Source organism: Mus musculus, chromosome 19 (genome assembly GCF_000001635.26).
Source record: "Mus musculus strain C57BL/6J chromosome 19, GRCm38.p6 C57BL/6J".
NCBI classification, from domain to species: Eukaryota; Metazoa; Chordata; class Mammalia; order Rodentia; family Muridae; genus Mus; species Mus musculus.
The window spans coordinates 53,789,007-53,809,583 of NC_000085.6; the positions used below are offsets into that span (position 1 = coordinate 53,789,007).

The window sequence follows — 20,577 nt, forward strand, 5'->3', positions numbered from 1 at the left end:
TGTTCTATGGGTCCCTTGAGAACCTGCGGAGGAATAAGACTTGGCTAGGTGGGAATTGAAAGCCCCAGGCAGCAAAGAACCTGTTCCCTTTCCTAGGATAGGCTCGGGCCCATAGCGCGTGACTCACCGCTTTGGTCTCCCCCGCTACTGGGCTGTGGCAGGCCCTTATCTGCGCAGGATACGGACACAGCCTTTCTAGGGGCCCAGCTGTGCATTCCAGGAAGAAATCCAGAGTTTGTTTTCCCTTGCATACCTGATCTCTGCCATAGCTCTCTCGAGGTCACTTTGTCTTTCACTTGCCCTTCCTATCTATCCTCTGGGCCTGGGACATTATCTATCTATCTATCTATCTATCTATCTATCTATCTATCTATCTATCTATTTTTCAGGAATAGCTCTGCTCCACATTGATACAGATGGTGCAGTCAATTCTGATCTTTAAAGAGGGGCTGGTGTTTGAAAATGGTTTAACCTTTAGTTGCTACTTTGTGTCGGAAAGGGTTACAGAAGAAAAAGGAAAGAAAGAGAGGGGAGAGAAGAGGAGTGGCACTAAAAAAAAGCAGGTTGAGGAGACAGGAGAGAGAAGAGGAGCTACTGTACTTCCTAGGCCATGGGCTATCCTAGTGGCTCCTGGCTCCTCCTGGCAGCGGGGGAGTGGGCAGGGCCGTGCAGGCTCCAGCTCTGTTCATCCACCACAGAAGGGGTATTCTGCATCAGCAAGCTTCCCAAGAGAAAACAGAGACAAGGAGCCAATCCTGGCTCCGTGTGCTGAGGATTAGAGGAGGCCCCGCTACAGAGCCTGTAATCCTGGGTTGGCCTGGATTCGTCTTTGGTTACTATTCCCCTTGTACTTGCATAACCAGAAGAAAAGAAACACTTACCTAGCGTCACCCTGACAGTTATCTTAAACCCAGCCAAGAGGATCAAAATGTTAAACTGGAGACCATAGCCATGTCTGCCACCGTGGGCTGAGTGTTACCCCAGCTTCCACCTCTTGGTCCCAGGTGACTATTGAGAAGAACCCAGGCCAGTGGTGACAACAGTTCTTCGAGGTGTGGGAACAGGAGGGACAGTGTAGAGGCTACAGATACCAAGCTTAGATATATCGAGACGTCGATGACCTTGACCCTGATGGAGAAGCCTGAGGTGGTAACAACACGCTGGCATCCTCTGCCTCCTTTTGCAGCGAGGCCTTCTAGATCATTGGTGTGAGAACCACTCGAATCCTGTGCTGGGACTGACCCTGTGAAGGCAAGCATCCCAGAGTCTCACTGGGACACTCGCTCCTACACAGGACTTGAACTTAGTTTGTAGCGTGTACTTCTTAGGGACTCCCTGTTGTGAGGAAGGAAACAACCAAACCCCTTCCCCCTGGGACTCAGTTGACGGCTCCATTAGCCAGATGGGATGGAGTAGTATTAGCCACTTGTGTTGTAAAAGTATTTTTAATTGAAAATATATTTATTAAGGAAATATAGAAATATATATATACACATATATATATCCTTTGTATGTGAAAAGTAGATTAGATAATCACACATTTAAAGTGACTTATTTATTTTTATTTTATGTGCACCAGTGTTTTGCTTACATGCATGTCTGTGTAATGGTATCAGGTCCCTCGGAGTTGGATTACAGACAGTTTTGAGCTACCATGTAGGTTCTGGGAATGTAACTTGGGTCCTCTGGAAGAGCAACCAGAGCTCTTAACCTCTTAACCACTGAGTTACCCTCCAACCCTTGTGACACATTTAAATATCTACATTGTGTCCTTAAATTCCTCTGGATGTTACACTTGTGTGTCTTGAACCACAGGACCTTGGAAACTTGCTGGAGGATTCACAGCAAGTGGGTGATGAGACCAGCCTAGCCTTTATCTTATATCACCAGGTAACTATACATCGTTATCCTTGCTGGTCCTCAGCTTGCCCCACCCACAGGTTACAGCTATGATAGATCCCTATTGGCTTCGTTCTTTGTTACACTGGTGCATTTAATGCTCTCTCTAACTCGCTGAGGATTGCTATAGTGTCCATCACAGGACATGTCCCCAGGGCTGAAGGTGAAATTATCCCCTTCTATCATGGCAGATAGAGAGACCCATCATGTCCTAGTGAGTTAGCTGTATTTATTTGGGCCACATGACCAGGGATGTAGGTCAGTGGGAACGTACTTGCCTAGTGTCATGAGTGATCATAGTTTTCTAAGACACGTGATAAGAGGGAATTCGTGAAATTGGAAGCATGGCGTCTCTGCACATCCACCTTTCATATTACCCACTCGTCTTTCCTCTTTGAATGGTACAGCTCGGTTACTCAATGTCACATTAGCTGAATTTCAGTTTGTGACGCTACCTGGGGTATCTTAGCTTCTGGGTACAAGGTAGGACCATATAATAGAAAGACTCATCGGAAGTTGGAATTTTCCTCTCCTAAGTCTCACACTCCAGGATATAGATCAGGACAGTCTTTGATATCTACATTGTGTCAAGGTCACATTCAAAGTATCACAATGTGGCACTCACTGTAGCAGATACAGCACTGTCCCAGGATGAACCTTCGATGTGATCCTGGAGTCGGCTCCTGTGACTTCTCTGAAAAGTCTCTTTAATGATGTGGGAGGACAAAGCTTCCTGCTCGGGGAGACGAAAAGTGTGAAGTGCTTTTCGCTGTGAACCCTTAAGAAGTGGGAAGGATGAAGTGTGGGGTCATTGCGTTGATTCCTATGCTTTGGCAAGCCTAAGTCCGTGATGGACCTGAGTCCTGAGCGGAGATTCAGAGATGTGGCCAGTGCTCATAGAGCTGGTGTCCGTAGGTATCTGGGGCTGAGTTAGCATCTGAGAGTTAAGCAGACATGGGGAAGCCCACGAGCTGGGACTAACCTAGAAAGAGGCTTTCCTGGGAGCTCAAGGGTAGCAGGTGATCCGTGAGTCACGGCAGGGAGAGGGGTGGGGAGTGTTCTTGGTGGAGCGGGGTTTCTGGTGTGCAGCTGGGTACAAGCTGTCCAGATGCATAGGGCTGGCTTTCACTTCATTTTGTCACCCTTTGAAGTATCACCAGGTGGGTTCAATCCGTTCCTGGCAGCAGGGTAAACCCCTGTTGCTGACACCCCCGGGGTTGGTAAAGATTGAAGACTATCCTCTTCATCACCTCCCACAAGGGTCTAAGAAAATGAGGAGAGTTCAGTCGACACCCGCCATGTGTGATCTCTTTGAGAAGTTTGGATCTAAAACAGCGTATTCTGCTGCTCTCTTTGGAAGAGGATTATAATGAATAGCTGCTGGATCACACGGCTGCACGGCAGACCGACTGGAATGTTGGCGTTATCTTACCTGACAGTACAGCAGCAGGTTTTAATTTCACAAATCACCCAGAAGTGTAGTGTGGTTTGATGGTTTAAATGTGAGGTTTTTGAAAGAGAAATTAAAATTGGCAAGAGAAACCGGTTCCTGGAAAGAAGAGCAGACTTACGAGTAATTAAGCCATGGAGGGGGGAGGCAACCCTCTGACTGTGTAGGAGGGTCTTTGGGAAATGGGTTGTATCTTCTGCATGGAGGGTTCAGCAACCTTAGCCTCTGAGCAGTTTCCTCAGCACCAGCACTGTCCAGACTTGGACGTCCCTGGCCTGGCATCTTTGTAGGAGGGGATGTCACCTCCGGCCACTGCCTAGAGCAATGGAGAATGCCTGTTTTTCCTGCTGGAGGCTGTTGAGTTACTAGCACACGGGAAGTAGCAGGTCTCATGGCTGTATCTGGTTCTACAGAACTTAGCAGGAAAAGTCTGAGCGTGCAGGTTTGCCGCCTGACTCAGTGTGTTGGTCTTTGTTTCTTGAGGGAGGACAAACTGTCACCAGTGAGTCTAGAACTTAAAAAAAAAAAAAAAAAGTAGAGACAAAGAAAACAGAAAGAATGGCCACCAGTCATAGCAGCGATAGTGACGGAAAACTGGGGATGTGAACAAAGCTTTGGAATTTTCTTAAAAATGCAGGGCGGGATTAGCGTGAGACCACCTCCTTCAGACACAGTCTCCGGAGACCGCTGCATGGAGCTAGCCTGGGTGTTGATACGCGAAGAGGCTGAGAACATGAGGCATGAACGTAGACTGATATTGTTTGCCATTTACACTCAGCATGTGTAATGCGGTAGGAATGGCTCTCAGCAGCATGTGACTCTCCTTGCAGACGGTAGGCAGTGCCCAGGACGCTCTTTCTCTCTCGCTGGTTCGCTTGCTCATAGCCCACCCCCCCCCCTCCTCTGCCCCTTCCCAGACTCCTGAGCGCTTGAGTGGACGGAGGCCTGTCATGATTGGCACGCAGAAAGCTGGTAGAATGTTGTTGGAATTTTCTAGGGCGGTACATGTGCGACACCCAAAATGACTCCTAGCTTCGGTGGCCGCAGGTCAGCAGCCCTTCATGCCAGGTGCCCTGGTCTGTTTCTGAAAGGTAAGGTCGCATGACATCACTTTACCTGTCCCTAACGCAAGGGGGGCCGACAAGGGGTTTTATTTTACCCTCTAGTACCGGCGGCGCAGTGGCGTTTTAGGACCATGTCATTGGCGCTAAGCGCTTGTGCATGAGTGTGCTCTTTGTTGGTATCTCCACCCCCTTCTCGTTTAAAAGAATTTTAATAAATTATTCCCAAGGGCAGTTTAACATGTGACCTAAAACAGCATCTCATGAGCCTAGTGAGATCAGCAGTCCTGATGTCAGTAAGTCTAGATGTAGCCACTGGAATCAGATTGCGTTCTCATCAGATTCGAGAGACTGAAAGTGGACTCGCACGCTGGGGAATCTCTTCAGGTTGAGGTGCCTCAGGGTTATGGACGGCGTTTTCCAGCAATGGAATGCGAACATAGAGTTTGAAATGTTCCAGATTGGTTAAGTACAGACTCGGATCCATTCTGACTGGGGAAGGGAGAGCCATGCTAACAGTTAGAGGCCCGGGAAAAGTTCACTAGGAGACCTTCTTCTCATCGGTTGTTTTTAAGTACTTGAATCGCAATTTTAAAATTCCCTAATAGGAATTTTAGCGACCCTCAAGGAACGTTAAAAATTTAAAGCAAAATGATGTTAAAACTCTCCAAATAAACAAGTGGGTGCTTCCACGTCGGCAGTGAGGTTTCAGGACATATTTGGACATGGGTCTGATGATCTGTGGCTCCCGCACAACCAGCCATGACTCACCTTAATCTTTAACTGATGTAATTAAAACTAGCCTCAGCACCCCGGTGGGGGAATACTGACTTTCCGCTTGAAAGTGCGTGGCAGCAGGTCCACTCTCACTAAACGGCAAGAGCCACGCAGAGTGGATTATGGGTTTTTGGTGGTTTTTTGAACCTTAAAAAAAAAATCGATTATTTAGCTTCACTGTTGGTTTCTGCCTTAAATGCATTAGACTCCTGCTTTCTCCCCTCGACTTTTTACTTCCATCCCCCCCCTCTTTTTTTGCAAAGATGTCGGAGAGCCGGAAAGGGGAGAGCTGATACTTTCACACACTCGCCCCTCCCCTCCACACCAACAGCTGTCCTGTACGGTTTTGTGGAATCTGATATTTTGAACGAAATGACTTCCTTACTTTCCGTAGTAATAGAATAATCAATTTCACCATAGATGCTGTGTACATGTCAAGTGTGGGTTGTTCCTAATTAGCAATGCATAGGATGGAGGGCAGAAAGCCGGAGGCAGTTTCGAGGGGGGGGGGGAACCAGCCTTCAAATTTTACCCTCGATGGGCTGAGCCAAGGCAGTTTTCAGTCTGCCTGGATCTTAAACCACAGGTTTTAGTTTGTGTTGTTCTGAGAAGACAGTGTGACTGACTCCTGCAAATGTGACACACATATCCCTCTAACCATTACTACTTTGCTTTTTATCTGTGCTCCGTGTTAACTTTCATACAGCTACCGCTCTGACCAATAAGAGAGAGGCCAACAAACCCCAGACGTGTCCCAAGTTTACTGTTCTGAGCCTTGGAAGGCACCTGGGTTTTGTGTGCAATATTCAGAAAGATGTCTGCTGAGGTACCCACCACAAGCACCTATTCACTTTGGAAAACATATACTTCTCAATAAATAGTTAAAGTTTATGACTCGGGTTCCAACCTCATGTTCTCATTGAGTCTAAAGAATCTAAAGGAATTAAGCCGCATTCCTGACACATACCCTGTATTTCACAACGGACAGCCTCTTTTGCTGAGATCTGCATTCTCCATTCTTACAGACATAAAGTTGAGGCATTTGTTTCTGTCAGCACCATGACATCTGTGCAGCTGGAGGTTTGAAAGATTCTAGGATGTAGAAGATGTCTTCAGAGTACTTCTCAGTCAGCCTTTGCTTCACAGAGCTCCCCTGGGCAGCTGTTAATAGCCCAGTGCTGGGCCTCGGGATACTAACAGTCTTTGGAGGTGAGACCCAAGTGTCGGTATATTACAGAGTCCAAAAGCGCCACCAAGTTTCAGATCTTAAGATATGACCATCTTAGCAAAGCCCTCTTTTTTTGTTTTGTTTTCTGAGGCCAAGCCTCATTGTGTAGCTCAGGCTAAGCCTGCAGTTCTGAATTTAGCCCAGGCTGGTCTCAAAGTCATGCTCCTTCTGCCTCAGCCGCTCGAGAGCCAGGATCACAGGCCTTTGCCGCCATGCCTGGTTTGTATGCTTGGGTTTTATGGATCAGGCCCTCAAGGATGCATACAAAATTGGACTTTTAAAAAGTACATATAATATTCAGGGTGTCCACCCAAAGAGACCAGTCTCTGCTCTCAGTGCTCAGTTAATGGATCTATGGTTTTTTTTGTCCTGTGCAACAGAGCTGATCATTCAGTGGAATCCCTTGGGGTTTGCTGAACCTTGAGTGTTTTCATTCTAGTGCCAGGGGCTGACAGATTTGACTGAGCCTCACAAAAGGAGGTTTTTAGAAAATTAACTGCATCTGACCCTTGATTATTTTCATAGTGCCTGAAACTTGCTGGGTGTGTCATAGGTGGCTCCTTAAATAAAATAGAAGTGTCCTTAAATTCCCTACTGCTCACCATTTTCTTAGGATTAATAAAGCATTTCTTAAGATGTTCTAGCTCAGGGTGCTCAGCACTGTCACCTGGGCTTGGTGCAGCTGCTCCTTCCCAGGCCCCGCTAGGCCTCCTGAGTCCAGAGCCAGGCATAGAGAACCCAGCACCCAGAGTCTGTGCAAAGTTTGAGAATCACTGCTGTTATGTCCCCTTGTCCCTTTACAGCCGGATACTCACAGGGTCATTAAGCATTTGTTTCCTGAAGCTACCTGGAAATAAGAGAACAATAGGCTCTGGCACCCGAAGTCTCTGTCCCGATACTCTGAGGACCAAGGTCATTTTAATATTTACAGGGGTCATAAATGACTGCTTACAGAAGATAACATCCTAAACCCAGAAGGCACAGAGAGACGAAATGTCTCATCGGACCCTCTCATTTTACTAGAGGAACAAGATCTCTAGCAGCAGAAAGAATGACCTCAACAAGGTATACAGTTAACAGCCAGGTGTGGTGGCACACACCTTTGATCACAGTCCTTGGGAGACAGAGGCAGGTGGATTTCTGTGAATTTGAGGCCATCCTAGTCTACAGAGTGAGTTCCAGGACAGCCGGGACTATGTAGAAACAACCCTGCCTCAAAAACAAGACAAACAACAACAACAAAAAGCATATACTTCTTAGGGCCAGCACATGTATTTTTAACCCAAACAGTGCCCTGCATTAGTCTACCCCTACTTCTTCAGTTTTATACAGATCCCTACCTGGTCCTTAGCTTTAGGCACATCTGTTAAAGTTTTTAGGTTAAGTAGTTGTAGGAAAAAAATCAGCTCATTTGAGAAACCTCAAACCTAAAATGTTCTTTTACTTTAAAATAGGCTTGAACTTCTTAACTATCTTGTACATCCACACAGAAAGTTCCAGCAGTGTCCACCACTGAAAAGAGTGCTCAGAGAACATAGGGACCCTTCCTGTGCATATGTCTCATGTCCGAGTCATGTAGATTGCACACATCTCAGATCACATGCTGAAGTGGCACTTTCTTCAGATTTAGCTAAAAGGGAAAAGGTGACAATCAGATCTGTGTGTCGGCTATTTTACACATCTCATTTTAACAATGTTCATAGACTGAATCTACTCTGAATTTCTCTTCAGAGACTTGCCTTTCTGAGCTTTATATCAACACACACACACACACACACACACATACACACACAGGAACTATTTGGCTAAAAAAGGCCAATTGAGGATGACAACTCGTGTGACTGACAACTCTTGTGGAACAGTATGCCCACCTGTTGCCAGGGGCTATGACCTGGACTGGTCATGTTATATCTGCTTTCAAATGATCGTGGGGTATTGGGGAAGCCAGACCACTAAGTTCAATCATGTGAGAGGGTGGTAGAGGAGTGGAGAGTGGTGGCCTCCTGGAGCACGCTGGGTGGAGGAGACAAGGCTTTGTGGACAAGGTGTCCCACGGACATTCATAGCTTCTCCAGCTGACAGGGGTACGGGAAGATGGAGTAGAACACACAAAGGCGTAGACACCTCTGTGCACAGCGAATTCTACTGGAGCAGCATTGCCTAGGAACCTGGCATTTCTTTCATATTTATATATAAACGCAAACAATTTGGCTTCTTAGGGAAGTGTGCATTGGAGCCTTACACGACAGAGCCAAGAACGTGGTTTTCCTTTCTGAAGTCTGCTGCCCTCCAGGAAAGTGTCTCAGCTCGAGGGATCGCCGTATCTCAGGTTTCTGAGAAAAATGGGAAAATGTCCCCGAGTCCTAAGGTCAAACGAGTTTCTTAGATTTTAATCTTCATAAAACGAGTGAAATTCTGCCTGAAAACAACAACAACAACAACAAAAAACCAACTGTATATCCGACAAAGCAATTCCAGCCCTGAGTGGTCCAAGCTCATTTTGGCATGGAAGTCCAGAGCAGGCTGGACAGGTCTCACAGAGGAGAGGATTACGTAAGAGGACGCTGGAGTGTTGTACTCACTAAGTCTTCTGATAGAGCTAAGGGAACCGCTGTGCGGAACCGCTCATCCCAGATAACAGGGCCAAAGAAAATTAATAATTTCATACATCCTGGCCCGTCACACAGTCATCCAAACCAAGCCTTGTACACACATATGTTACAATAGCTTCTTTAGAAATAGTCCCAGGATCTTAGTGATAGGCAGTTTGTGAGAATGATGGCGGAATTGGGATGATCACACTCCTCAGAGGACCTACAGCCACTCTGATCTCCAGGCAGTCTGTGCAGAAGCAGGCAGGGCAGGCATTCATGTCAGTGTGTGACAGATGAGGAAAATGAACCTCACAGTTGTCAGATTTCAAAGGTGGATGGCACCTAAGAGGCCCTTTCCTTTCATCCAGCGATTTCATTAAAAACACAAGCTCTGAGACCCAGGGAAGCAGGCTGGCCCACGGGGAGTAAATCTTGGTCTCAGGACCGGCTTGGGGCCTTCTCATGTTTCTTACTAATTTTTCACTCCAGCGTAGCTGTGTTCAGTCCTGAAAGAAACTTAGTCAGGTGTGTGTGTGTGTGTCTGCGTGTGTGTGTCTGTGTCTGTGTGTCTGTGTGTGTGTGTCTGTGTGTCTGTGTGTGTGTGTGACTGTGTCTGTGTGTTGTGGAGAATTTTTGTGAAACTAGTCCTACATCTATGTAAGAAAAGATTCATGTTTATACTTTTATACATAGACAAATAGACAGACACAAGAATAGACCAGGAGATATACAAACCCCCCTGTAATTGTCTCTGGAGAAAAGAGAGTGGGACTGATCTAGGCAGTGTCTTGAAGGGATATTACTGTGTATTAGGGAATTAAACAGGGTCTCAGTAGCTCTCCATCTTGTGTTGTGACAGCACATATGTGCTGCCTAGGTTGGCCTTGTCCACCTAATGTCCTCTGAGTCAAAATGACTATAATAGCATGTTCTGTTCATTTGAGGGGGTGGGGGAATCAATGATGAGGTTTTTTTAGGCTCCTGCTACACACACACACACACACACACACACACACACACACACACACTGGTGTTGGTTTTTTTTTGACACAGGCTTTCTCTGTGTATACTTGGCTATCCTAGAGCTAGTTATGTAGACCAGACTGGCCTTAAACTCAGAGATCCACGTACCTCTGCCTTCCAAGTACTGGTATTAAAGATATGTGCCACTACCACCTAGCTTACTTTTATATTTTTAAAATTCACAACAAACATGAATATTAAATAAATCTCTTCATCTAATATAATAATTTTAAGTCATAAACTGGGCATAGCAACACATGTCTTTAACACTAGTACTTGAGAGGTAGAGGCAGGAGGATCTCTGTGAGTTCAAGGCTAGCCTGGTCTACAGAGTAAGCTCCAGGACAGCCAGGGCTATATACTGAGACCCTTTCTAATTCCCCAGTATACAAGGTCAAGAGACCTTGTTTCAAAAAACCAAAACATCAATAACAACAAAATTAAGTTGTTTATCTTTTACTTTTTTTTTTTTCTTTTTCTGTAGATACGGTCTTAACTATGCAGCCCTCGCTGGCATGGAACTCTCTTTATAGACCAGGCTGAATTCAAACTCACAGAGATCAACCTTCCTATGCTCCCTGAACGCTGGGATGAAAGGTGTGCATCACCACACCTGGTGCATAATTTTATAAAATAAAACGTATTTTAAAAGAAAGAAACATGAGTAGCTGGGAGATGAGGCTCAGTAGCAGACATGTGTTTTCCACATGTCCCCAGCCCTTCAAAACAAAGAAAGCCTTAAAAAAAAGAAAATGATAGGGTATGGGAGAAAGGAAGAGTGAGTATGTTATTCTTAGAGGCTACATTGGCCAAAATTGCCCCAGACTTGCAGGCTGGTTCAACACAGCCTTGCAGATACAAGCAATCCCGAGACAGTTATGGATGTGTAGGAGACTGTACCCTGTCTGTCATGTCACCATGTCACATGGCTGGGCCCCCTGGAAGCCTGTCTTGTGGGTCGCTGGGGAACGCATACTGCTTTCTCTGCACGCATGGATTTATCATTTCCCTCATGCACGTGCTGAGTTCCACTCCTGAGAGGAAAGGCAGTCCCACCCCTGTCAGTTAGAAAACCACCAGGCCCTCTTCGTGAGACTTGCACGCTGTCTGATAAGAGCAGTGCAGAGCACAGGAGACTAAAGGTCACATAGGGAAGTTGGGCCGAAAATAAAGCGCTAGACGCTCCCTTTAGTGACCGTGGGCAGTTATGCAACTAAAAGTCCTTTATTCTGTGGATGACCTCAGGTGGCTCACCATGTCTTTCCTGGTCTTGTGCTTTTCGTTTTCTGTTTGTTTGTTTTGAGACAAAGTCTCACTTACATAGCCGGGATTGTCCTCAAACTCTCAATCCTCCTGCCTCAGCCTCCTGAGTACTGGGTGGAGAAGTGCACACCACTGTCTGACCTATATAGTCTTCTTAGTGTAAACTGGAAATGATCACATTTGAACTCACTACCCATATGGTTCCTCTGGAGACTGATTGTGCGTGGGCGTGGGCGTGGGCGTGTGTGTGTGTGTGTGTGAATGTATGTGCATGCGTGTGCATGTGTGTGTTGCAGCAGTGGGCGACTCCTATTAACCTACCAAGTGAAAAGCCCAGAACAAAAGAGAGAACGCAGGATTATCATCGATGCTATGAATCATCTCGGAGAGCTGTCATGGTGATATGAATCACCCTATGGTAATGTTGTGGCAAAGGCCCAAACACGGGTTAGCAGCAGTGACCCGGTAATCTTGAAATTAGTCACAGAGGCCTAGCCAATGATGATCCAGCAACACCATTGTTTGTGAAGAGAGTGTGCAACAGCCCTCCCTGTCTCCAAGAAGGAAGAGACCCCCCCTGCTGAAGGCTGCGTTCCACTCTCACCCCCGCACCAGCCCTGGGGCTCCAGTCCTGGCTCTGCTCTCTTCAGGAGTTCGACTGGGGTTGGAACAACGAGACTTTTGTATTTCATCAACTTCCCTGGCTTTTGCTTTCCTCCCTGTGTTGGACAGGTGGGTTGTGACCACAAGATGATCTCTGAGACTCCTTGCTTCTCAGATCTATGACATTTAGCTAGAATTTCGAACTTGCAGCCCGCACAGGACCTGGATTGTCAGAGCTAGCATCTTTGTAACCTGGCATTTTGAAACCCGTCTCTGTGCTACATAGCCTGACCCAGTTTCTGAGAGCATTACAGGAAAGTTAGTTTTTCCCCTTTTAATCACCATGTAGTTATGTCATTTATTGCAGTCAGGGCAGACAATGGTACTGGTCCAGTAGGGTGCGTCCAGCCTTTCCACCCCCATTTTCTTTATATCTGGGGCCTTTGCACTCCTCCTGTCTGGTTCTCCTTGAAACACATTGTAAATAATATAAATTATGAATTACAGTGTTGTAGAAAACTTGGGGATGTCTCATAAGTTCATGGCACTTTCACCTGGAGGCATGGTGAGCTTCTCTGAACTCTTCTAAGATCTGCATATGTGCAGTCAGATTTAACTATGGAAAGATGAAGATCTAGGAGATATTTAGCTTCCAGGAGACAGCAGAGGCCCGACCCCTGAGCTGCAAGTTGCACTTGGGTCTCCTGTGAAGTCGTACCCACAGTGAACAGTAACTCCTGCCTGGCTTCATTAATCTCACCTGGACTATGGTTTATATCTTAGCACAAACAAGCAAGGGCGCATTTGTTACAGTCTGGAAAGTGAGCTGAGTTGAACTCAAGAGTGGTTTTAAATTCCCGAATCGCTTCTCTGGGAAGCCATCGTGCTCACTGTGAACAAAGTTGGTTTTGTTGGTTGGGCACTGACACGCTCCTGGCTTGTCTGCTGGTCAGGGGGACATCACCAGGGACGAGCATGTGGCTGCGCTGTACAGGGCCACAGCACGGACCTTCAACAGCCTTGCAATGTGCTGTTGCCTGGTTGAGGTCACCCAAGGGCTGTTGCCACTATCTCTGCAGCTTGAGCCTCTCTCCACCTCTGCTCTCTCCTGACAGAAGCTGCCCACCCCCTGCCTGCCCTTCCCTTTCTGTCTACTTTCACATCTCCACATTCTTAGCTTCCTTGTTTGTTGGCAGAGCTCCCATGCTGCCTGTTCTCAGGGTGACAATGATAAGGATAATATTAGCAGCGATAACACAACGGCAGGAATAATAATAGCAGTGGTTACTTGCTGGGTGGTAGGAACTGGGCTAAATACGGTATGCACCCTTCCACTCTCAGAACAAGCCTGGATACATCTGTCTTCCTTTTAATGATGAGGACCTAAGGCCTTATAGAAGCTGAGTACTGGCCCAGAGAGACTAGCTTATGAGAGGTAAAATTAGGATGGTTCTAAGTCTCAAACCTGTCTCTGAGCATAGCCCCTGCTCCCCAGTTGTGATGCAATCACATTATCATGACTGACACTTCGCTGATATGGCTGAACCAATGACTTCACTCATTTTATCCTGACTCTCAGTGGCAATGAGAGCATCCAAACATGTGACTGTTTCCTAGAATGAAGATGGTTCTCTTCACACAGAAAATGCCCTCCCCAAGAACAGCCTGCAGAACGCTATAACTATGTGGGACCTGGCAGTTTCCAGGACGCCCAGACAGCGCTTTCTTTACCTGTGTGGGCCTTAAAGGGAAAGAGTGTAATGTGGGTGTTTGTTTGTTTATTTGTTTTTCAAAACAAAATAGGCACACTGTTTCGGCGGGGGGGGGGGGTGGGGGGGGGGGAGGGCAAGAACATCCCTGCAAATTTGGAGATAGTTTGGTCTCCATAGCTAGCACCAAGAGACCCAGGGCTAATGGCAAGATCCTGTCTCTAACTGAGTGCATACACAGGTATGCTGAGGTGCAGGGAGGTGAGCCTTTTCCTTTCTCACTGTCACATGGCTGACGAGAGACGGGTTGAGATGAGGACCCGTGGCGCCTGAGCCCTGCTCCCACTCATCCAAGGACAGCCCACGGCCACACAGGCACCCACTCTGATCTTGCATTGCCACCTTGCTGAGCAGAAGGATCAAGCAATGTTATCCCTTTTCAGTGAAGATCTTTCCTCTTAGAAGAATATGTTATGCAGATGTTCTTAAAATCACTGTAAAAATATTTGAGGAAAAAAACCATCTAATTGATTAATCAATTTTTTAAAAGATTTATTTATTATTATACATAAGTACACTGTAACTGTCTTCAAACACACCAGAAGAGGGCATCAGATCTCATTATGGGTGGTTGTGAGCCACCATGTGGTTGCTGGGATTTGAACTCACGATCTTCGGAAGAGCAGTCATTGCTCTTACCGGCTGAGCCATCTCACCAGCCCTAATTAGTCAATTTTTGTTGACAGAGGTACATATGCCATGGTACAGTCAGAGGCATTTGGTAGAACCTGTTTACACTTATCAATCGTATAGGTCTCACGGATCGTCAGGTTTGGTGGCAAGGGCCTTCATCTGTGGAGCTAACTCTGTAGCCTTAGAAAACAGTTTAAGGGCCGGAGAGATGGCTCAACAGTTAAGAGCTCTGGTTGCTCTTCCAGAGGGTCTGAGTTCAATTCCCAGTACTCACATGGCAGCTCACAACTGTCTGTAACTCCAGTTCCAGGGGACCTGAGACCCTCATACAGACATACATACAAGCAACGCACCAATGTATATAAAATAAAAATAAGTAAATAACTATAAAAGGGGGGTTAGAAATAGTTTGAGGGGAGAGAAATTTATTTCAGCTTGCAGCTTTAGAAGCTTCCAGTAATCCTGGTTCACGACATTGTTTTTTGGGGACCTCACCAGGCAAAGGTTCATGGTAGGGAGAGCATGCTGGAACAGAGCTGTTCCTTCATGGAGCCAGAGTACAATATAGATTGGGGCAGGACACCCTTCAGACCCACGTTTCCAGTGACCCCTTCCTTCAGCCAGACCTCATCTCCCAACAACCCTCTTAAATGAGAACTGAGCCAATAAATAGATTAATCAGTTGATGAGGTTAGCACCCTTGTGATCCAATCACCCACCAACAGAGCGACCAGCAGGGACCATACCCACAGGAGTTCCCTTACGGGCAAATGTCTGGCACAAAGCCAGCTCAGTGCTGCAAAAGTCATGTCCTGTATTGAAGGTGTCACAGTCATTGGAAACTGCACAGACCCCAAGACTGCTTCTGCTGCTCATCTGTGTGGAACATCTCTGTGGCCAGAGCTGGATCCCTGCCCCTGAAAAAGAGTCCCTCAGACCACACTCCACCTTGTGGGGGCCTCTCCTCCAAAACCTCACTTTTACCCTGGCTTTGTGGTCATGCTGTGCTCTTATCTAAGGATGGAGGAGTATTCTGTTTTCAGAACCTTCTAGAAACAAAGTCTTTGACTGGTGGATGCTCATACCAAGGTTATGCCCAGGGTCCCCCTGCAACAATTTCCTGGCTCTCGCCTTTCCACAGAAGATACTGGTGGGATCCAGAGAACCCTGGTCAGTGTGGGCCTTGGAGAAGAGCAGAGAGAGTTAAATGCAGATCATTTAAACAGACTGTGGTCTTTTAGAGGTGTTGTTGAGGTAGGGTCTTGCTGTGGAGCCCAAGGTGAGTTCTGACTCACTTGTCTTAGTCACCCGAACTTTGGGATAACAGGATGTCACCACAGCCAGTTTGTAACATGAATGGTTTTTGGTTTTATGGTTTTGTTTTTATTTATGTGCGTGTATGGTGTGTGTGTGTGTGTGTGTGTGTGTGTGTGTGTGTGTGTGCACAGAGACCAGATCTTCTAGTCTTCTGTCACTGGAATCTTGAGCTGCCTGCTTGAGTGCTGGGAACTGAACTGCAGTCTTTTGCAAAAGCAGAAAGCACTCTTAACCGCTGAACCATTTCTCCAGACCAACATTCTTATTTTTATTAAACAAATTAAGGAACTATGATGGGAGACTCCGGAGTATACAGCCAGGCACAGTGGGCTCAGGGAGCCCCTGGAATCTTCCATTGCTGCCTTTGCCCCATCTCGAAGTCACTGCCCTCTGGGCTGGCTTTATTCTTAATCAGCCTCTCTTTGGGTGATGGCTTAACAGCTAGCTTAGCAGCCGGGCATGACAGTGAATCTCTGTCCTGACATCATCAACAAAATATCATTGAGTGTCCCTGCAATCACTGGGACCAAGGCAATGTGATGCTGTGACCACCCCAGCCTGAGATATTGCCTGGACACAGTGACTTCTGTCACCGATAAAAAAAAAAAAAAAAAAAAATCAATCCCAAAGGTGGAAATGTTAAGCAACAGTCCCCTAATCTCTTAACAGGTAGATGGCAACCTGGGTCCCTGACCACAGGTGACCCTCCCTCTATCAGTCACACACTGCGGATGTGTCTCCACACCTGTCACTGGGTCAAACCCAGGACCTTGTAAGCCTTTGTTCAGACTTGAGGGGAAGCCCTTGGGTTGTTCTTTTCTTTCATTGGTTAAATTTCTTGCAAAGGGCAGTGTGAATCTGTCCTGCGTGAGCTTCCTCAGTCAGAGCACACCACACCCTTCCTGTGATCTCAGGGAAGTCTCTTTCCCCATGTTCCCCCCCCCCCCCTTTTGATTTCTTCTTTATCTTTCTCCACTTTTATGTATCCACATCTGGAAGCTTTGCATAGCTCACACCAGATGCCAGTCGACACAGGCTAAAAGATTAAAGTTCTGAAGGAATATCTGGTCCTTTGAAAGACTGTGTCAGACAGAGCAGGGTCCTGTGTGTGTCGTTAACGTCTTACTTTTAGAGCAGGATGAAGATTTTTATCATCCCAATCCTTGCCTCCCTTGCAGGTCTCTGTTTATAGCCCTGGTTAACCTAGAAAATCTATGTAGATCAGGCTGGCCTCAAACTTTTAATGACCTCCTTCTACCTACCTTCTTGGTAGTAGAATTATGGGCATGTGTCTCGATGGCCAGATGCAACCCATTTCTTCTGGCCAAAGGCTACTGTATCATCGCATCTTGGGACAATTAGTTGGGACAACAGGCACACTCTCCTGACGGGAACAATAGGTTGCACATCCTTTCTCAAGGCAGGTTTTCTTCCACATCTCTACATCCCAACAAAATAAGGGTTATTAGTTTGTCTTTCTCTAATACTTTAGTTTGAAAACTCTTCAGGGAAACACTGGTTTAATTTTTTTCTCTAAGCACACTACTAGAGTTTTAAAGCTAATTATACACTGCAAATTCTTTGTAGCAATTAATGGCTCAGAGACATAACCTCAGCCTGGGGGCACTGGAGCCCTCCCAAGCTTCTTGGTAAATCAGAGCCTGTGCAGTCAGCTGCTGCATCTGTGAGGGGATCAGGCTCAGGGGAGGGCGTCTGACAGACATTGCCACTCCCGGTCCAAAGCATGTGCGCTACTGTGTTGTTTTCCCTACTGCCCAGCCTCGAATCTGCTGGGGATGGCTGCAAACAGTGCAGCTGTTCCTGGTATAGGCAAGAAGATGTGGACTGAATCCTGAGCCACGCGCTTTCTAGACAGGGACGTTCTTGAGGTCATTGCCTCTGGAGAATCAGGACAGCCAGAACAATGCACAGAGACACTGTCGCAAAGACAGATGGACGGATTGACAGACAGGAAGGAAGGACATCCTTCAATTTCCCCGGTTCTTGGTGGGAGGCTTGCAAGTGTTGCATGTGGAATGTACTCAGTGAACTCAGTGTGCGTGAACATAACCTTTCAAGCTGAGGTGGATAGGTAATCCTCCCAGGCCTGGGAAGCTGAGGTGATGAGGTGGATAGGTAATCATCCCAGGCCTGGGAAGCTGAGGTGGATAGGTAATCCTCCCAGGCCTGGGAAGCTGAGGTGGTGAGGTGGATAGGTAATCCTCCCAGGCCTGGGAAGCTGAGGTGGATAGGTAATCCTCCCAGGCCTGGGAAGCTGAGGTGATGAGGTGGATAGGTAATCCTCCCAGGCCTGGGAAGCTGAGGTGGTGAGGTGGATAGGTAATCCTCCCAGGCCTGGGAAGCTGAGGTGGATAGGTAATCCTCCCAGGCCTGGGAAGCTGAGGTGGTGAGGTGGATAGGTAATCCTCCCAGGCCTGGGAAGCTGAGGTGGTGAGGTGGATAGGTAATCCTCCCAGGCCTGGGAAGCTGAGGTGACCAGAAGTTTCCATGAGGTTTCATCAGCAGCCACCTGTGTGCCGTAGGACAAGTTAACTTTTCAGTGTTGTAATAAGGGATTGAATGGACCCTAAAAGCGTGCAATTCTATGTTTTTTCTGTTTGCCACTGCTGTGAGTGAAAAAAACTAGCTGGCTTTGCAGAGTCCTCTGGTGACCTTGTTTTGTGGCGTATATAACCTTAGCTTCCCAGGCTCTTGGGTGTCTGTGCTACCCAGACTTCTAGCAAGATCACTTCCTGCCCACAACATGCAGGCCCACCTCAGCTCTCTAAACAGACTCACCCTCAGTATCGATGTCTTGGGGAAACTGTATTCATTTCCTGTTACCACTGTAACAAATCACCACAAATCTGATAGTGTGTAGCATCATAGATGAGTGAGATTCTAAGATCCCTCTCAGTAGGTCTGTAGTGGAACTGTTAGGAAGAATGCCTCTGCCTCTGCCCTGGCTCTTCAGGAACATTCTTTCCCTTTCTGTTTTGAATTTCTAGAGGCTTCCTGTACTGTCTTGGCTCATAGTCTCTTCCTCCACTTGCACAGACATCAGCGCATCATCTTCCCTTTCTGTGATGAGTGTTTCCATCTCTCTGACTTTCCCCCTCATCGTTCTTGTGGTCACACAGAGCTCACCTCGGCAATGTCAAGGTGATCTTCTCTTAGCTCAAGATCCTTAATTGAATCACTGCTGTAAAGTCCTCTTTACCACGTACGGGGACACTTACAGGTGCATGCATGTCTGTACACTATGTGTGCTGCACTCACGGAGGCCAGAAGGTGGCCTTGAACTCCCCCCCACCCACCCCCCGGAACTGGAGTTACAGTTAGTTGGTAGCTGCCATGTGGGAACCTGGGAGCTGGTCCTCTGGAAGAACAGCCAGTGCTCCTTAGTGCTGAACCATCTCTCCAGCCTCTATCCATTCAGTTACTAAACCTAGACTTGGGGAGAAGCATACTGAATCTCCCACGCTGAGGTTGGGCGGTGAGTGACTATACCCAGGTGTGCAACGGCACTGGGAGGCTGTAGACTTAGAAGCCCCATCTTGAAGTACTCAGGCACTGTACTCACATAAAGCGCATTCGTCTCCCAGCCGCCGCCGGGCTCTGAGAAGCCACAGCCATTTAAGGTCTTCATTGCTTAGCTCCTGGCGGTTGCCACAGCCACCAAGCTGCTGGGAAATGCAAGATTCTCCAAGACACACCGCTTTCTTTGGGGAGGGGGTGTGTGTGTGCTTGAGTCTTTACATAAATGAGAAAGCCTAACATTGTCATCTTCATTTGGCTGTGGAACGTGTTTGTATTTGGATTGGAGTGTGGGTGTGCCTCGTGTTCTGGGGACTCTCTTAAAACAGCAGTAAACCTTGAAATAGACGCTCCTAGAATACTGTGTGGCCTCCTTCCTCCCTCCCTTCTCCCCTCCCTTGTCCCCTCCCTCCCTCCCTTGTCCCCTCCCTCCCTCCTCCCCCTCCCTCTCATTCTCCTTCGTTTCCTTCCTTTTTTTTTCTTTTGTCTTTTGAGACAGAAGTCTTATCATACCCAGTCTATCTTCAAACTCAACACTAGCCTTGAGTCATCTGATCCCCCTGTCTCTATCTTTCCAGCTCTGGGATCACAGGCGTGTATCACCACCAAGCCTGGCTAAGTTATTAACTCTTGCAGGCTAAGTATTTTACGACTTTTATTTTCTTAGATAGAACAGTTAGTCTTTTTTTTTCTCACCTAAGATTTTGGTTTAAAAGGGATATATTCTGTGTGGATGATTTGTGTGAAATCACTTCTGTGCAAGTTTGAATAAAGCTGGGGACAGTAAGAATTTGTAAGATTAAAGCAGAAACAGAAGGGGACCCGCTCCTGGGTCTGGTTGTGCCAGGTCTGAATGGTGAGGTTCTGATCTTCGTGTGTGCCTGGTCTGAACAATGAGGTTCGGGTCTAGTTACGGGCTGGGTATGAACAGCGAGGTTCTATAGTCGTATCCACATCTGACTCGCTGCCACACTGCATGGCTGCTTTTCCTTGTTGGGGAGATGGCTCTTCTTTAGATAACCTTTCAACACCCAGGAGGAAAACCTCTAGCAAGGACTTGCTCCAGCCCAGAACCAAAGGTTAAAAAACACAGCTGCCTTCTCTGGGGAAAACAAAACCAACTTTGTGCTCCTTTGGTCATAAGAAACACATTGGCACCTCCTTAACACCTTGTCAGTAAGGACAATCTGTGTAGTGGCCAAGCCTGGGGGTGGAGCTGCCCTGTTGGGTTTGCCTTCTAAAGCTTTGCTACCTGACAGTACACAAGGCATAATCATTCATCAGTCGGGACCCTCCCTCCTTTCTTGTTAGCCCCTCCCCACTCTGTTACAGCCATGATGGTGCCATACCACACAAGGGCTCATGAAGCTGAGATGCCCCCAGCGCAACTCCCCAGAGTGCACAAGGCCATCCCTCCTCCTTC

General features: G+C 47.1%; 1 protein-coding gene across 4 annotated transcripts in view; it reads left to right on the forward strand.

The window, feature by feature from the left end:
• Window positions 1–20,577, forward strand: part of Rbm20 (RNA binding motif protein 20) — a 206,095-nt gene that overhangs the window by 128,018 nt on the left and 57,500 nt on the right. The window contains exon 1 of one of the 4 annotated variants that reach the window (XM_006527385.4): window positions 4,010–4,440. The exons of the other annotated variants lie outside the window; for them this stretch is intronic. The gene's annotated coding sequence lies outside the window, so the exon portion shown is untranslated. Of the gene's footprint in view, window positions 1–4,009; window positions 4,441–20,577 lie in introns of those variants that run through there. 4 annotated transcript variants of the gene reach the window in all.